This window comes from Octopus bimaculoides, chromosome 3 (genome assembly GCF_001194135.2).
Source record: "Octopus bimaculoides isolate UCB-OBI-ISO-001 chromosome 3, ASM119413v2, whole genome shotgun sequence".
Lineage (NCBI taxonomy): Eukaryota > Metazoa > Mollusca > Cephalopoda > Octopoda > Octopodidae > Octopus > Octopus bimaculoides.
In genome coordinates this window covers 84,252,232-84,255,951 of record NC_068983.1, presented here as the reverse complement: position 1 = coordinate 84,255,951, position 3,720 = coordinate 84,252,232, and the positions used below count along the sequence as shown (strand labels likewise).

The 3,720-nt window shown below is 35.2% G+C and overlaps 1 protein-coding gene across 6 annotated transcripts in view; it reads left to right on the top strand.

Annotated features, from left to right (window-relative positions):
• LOC106872997 (zinc finger protein squeeze) overlaps window positions 1-3,720 on the top strand; it is a 74,695-nt gene that overhangs the window by 59,893 nt on the left and 11,082 nt on the right. The gene's annotated exons all lie outside the window — the stretch shown is intronic.

The window sequence follows — 3,720 nt, the reverse complement described above, 5'->3', positions numbered from 1 at the left end:
TTTATTTATTTGTAATATAATATGTGACAGTTATTCAGTTGCCATAATAAAACTCTGAGTTTCGGATGTCGGGGTTGAAACCTGCACCGCCACCTCTTCAGTTATCGAGGCAATTGAAAAAATTTGCTATGAAAATGACTGTTAAACAAAGGGAAATTACTATGTAAATGACCGTTATTAAGACAAAACAGCTATATTTTTATTGCTTTATATATTTTTACACTTTTTTCCTGTATTTTACCTTCCACCCTGCATTTTCTTGTGCATATATAGATGTGTATATGAAATTTTTGTGCACATGTGTGCGTTTGGGTGGGTATGTATATATGTGCATGTATATGCACATGTGTATGGTTGCATATGTACGTGGGAGCCCATGTGAGTGTATGTGAGCATATGCATATATAGCATGTATGTTTTTTAGACATGCATTTGAACAAACTGTGCGTGTATGGTTATGTGCACGTGTGTGTGTGTGTGAGCGCATGTGTGTATTTGATAACTGCGCGTATAGGTATGTGTAAGTGTGTGTGTGTGCGTGCACGTGTGTGTGGATTTGTATGTGTGTGCATGTGTATTTGAATATAACTGTGTGCGTATGGTTATGTGCACGTGTGTGTGAGCATGTGTGTATTTGATAACTGCACGTATAGGTATGTGTATGTCTGTATTTGTGCACATGTGTGTGGATTTGTATACGTGTACATGCATGGTTGCATATATATGTGCATCTATTTGACTTATGTGAGGGTGTGCGTGTGTGTTTCATGCGAGTCTGAGTGAACATATGCATATAGGCACATGTACGTGGGTATGCGTGCGCGCATGTATATGTATGTACATGCGCGCACACACGATTGCTATGAGCTTTCTTACTTCTTTACTTTTTACTTCCTCCCCTTCAGTTTTTTCCCTTATTTAATGGTCATTCTAATAGCTGTTTTGTCTTAATAATGGTCATTTAAATAGTAATTTCCCTTTGTTTAATGGTCATTTTCATTGCATATTTTTAATTGCCTCGATAACCGAAGAGATGCCAGTGCAGGTTTCCGTCCCGACGTTCGAAACTCAGAGTTTTATTATGGCAACCGGATAATTGTCACATTATATTACAAATAAATTCCTCTATTTACATAATATCGAGGTCTCTTTCATTCTTGTGTTGTCTTACCATTACTATTAATATATGTATATATATATATATATATATATATATATATATATATATATATATATATATATATATATATATTATGGAGATGTACTTGTATAGCAAGTGACCTGATCTGAGATCGTGTGCTGAAACAAAACAATTGCAGCATGGAAGGTGTTTATAAGCCATTTAAAAACACACAAAAAACCGTTAGAATCACTTCAACATCTAAATTTAATTTACCAAAATATTTTCGGTGCTTTGAGACTGCAACCTGATCACTGACAAAATTGAGATACAGCATGGAATTTTGTCAGTGATCAGGATGTGGTCTCAAAGCAACGAAAATATTTTGGTAAATTAAATTTAAATGTTGAAGTGAATATAACGGTTTTTTTGTGTGTTTTTAAATGACTTATAAACACCTTTGACGCTGCAATTGTTTTAAATATATGTATATATGTATCTACTGTGTTGTAAGGTTCCAACCTCGCCCCACATATATATATATATATGTTCCTGGTGGATGGTAGAATTGGTAAAGCATTGAACAAACACTTTGTTAATTTTGTTTATGTTCCTTTACATACTCAGTTTAAATCCTATGTAGCCTTCTGTAATTGATAAAATAAGTAGATGGCTTGAAGTTATTGGCTATATCCTAGCTGGTGATAGTGTTTACCCTTTATCATTCAGATCATTCTGTCTAATGTTTGCTTACTTATCCACATTGTTTTGAATTACTCATGCATTATCCATTTACTTTGAGATTTCAATTATGTACTCGTTTATTTTTAGAATGACATTGTAGGATAGATGTGAGAGCCAGATCTGGCCAGTTTAAATATAAAAAAAGGTACAGTATTGGGCTGGATATGACCAGTTGAAAGGCTAAAGAGTTAAACCAGACAATAAATTAAGTCTACCACCCCAGAACAGGAACAGTTCCCCCACCAAACTTCCACACAGTTTCTGGTTACCAGATTTAATTCCCAAAACTTTGGACAACACATGGCTATGATAGAAGATATTTATCTGCCTAAGCAAAGTCCTTTCTCTTGTCAGCATCTGAACTAGGTTTCCTCTTAAAAGATAACTTTTCCCTTCCTTCTACCAGTTATGGAGGCCGTGAAAATTCTCATAAGTGTTGCTCTTTCCTCTTCTGGCTAATTCTTAAAAAAAAGAGGATGTAATTTTAATAGATAGGCAAATTAGTATTTAGATATTAATACAGAGGATTTTGAAAAGTTAATTATTTTAACCTCATCAACTATGTATGGCTTTCACTATACTTTGCTGATATATTGAGGAAGGAATCACAAAGAACATGTACAAGATTTGTCCATTTATGGGTGTGGGGAAAAATGCATTGTTTATAGTTGTCATTTGAATGAAAAAACATTGTTGTATGGAACGTTAAAGGGCTGGTAGAAATAAATATGAATTGATGGAAAAAATGATATTAGTCAATAGTTAATGTGATTTTCATTTTCTAGCAAATATAGAAGACAATTTCAAGCATGGTTTGGAATTCATCATCATCATTTAATGTCCATTTTCCATGCTAACCTGGGTTGGATGGTTTGACAGGAGCTAGCAAGCTGGAGAGCTACTCGGGCTCCAATTGTCTGTTTTGGCTAGTTTTTTTATGGCTTTTTACATAGCACCAGCACAGGTGCTTTTTATGTAGCACCAGCATGGGTGCTCTGTATTCTGGTCTCATAAATGAAGAATAGTTTTGAAATGAAATAATTCAGTGACGCTAGTTATGTTAGATTTCAATTTGAGTTGCCATCATCTTGCACACTGCTTCTGTGTTCTAAGTGTTATTCTTTAATAGCTTTGATCAGCACTACCTCTGTAGATCTAAGCTATGGACAGAAGGAAAGTCAGTGAAAGTATGGTTGACAATTGAAACGTCACATGCTCATTCTATGGCTTTTTTTAAAGCCTTAAATTATTATAAGCAGTTAAGGAGTTGAAAGACAGGTATGTTCATGGATAAGGTGCCATCTCTTGCAGCCAATACCTACCTTAAAAAATCTGAAATTAAGAAAATACTTGTTAATTACACAATATTCCTGTTGTGTTCAGCAGTGTTACTGCCTCCTTGTCATCATTTTAAAGCTAGATGAATTAGATCTCTAGAGCTCAACAAGGATGTCCTGCAAACCCTGGTGGAACAAAATCCAAAATCCCAAACTTCCCCCTTGAGGGCAGTGGAATGGTCCAGGGGAGCATTGAAGAAAAGTGGATGATAATGGGGTGGCCAAAATGGGGTGGTAGATGTAAAAAAAAAAAAAAATATTAATAAGTTAATTAGGTTTAAGTCTTTTTTGTGAAATACAGTTGTTTTGAATTTACTGCAGAAAGTGGTCTATATTTGTGGTGGGGAGAGTGGGGGGACGCTAGGAATATGGCCTGGTTGCCAAGTGGGTGGCAGCCTGAAAAAGTTTAGGAACTACTGGATTAGATCATTGAGAGTATGTATGTTTGTTTGGGATAAGATGCAGTGCTGACTGTGTGCTACAAAAATAAGAAAACTTTTGTTAGTAGGTCAGAGATCC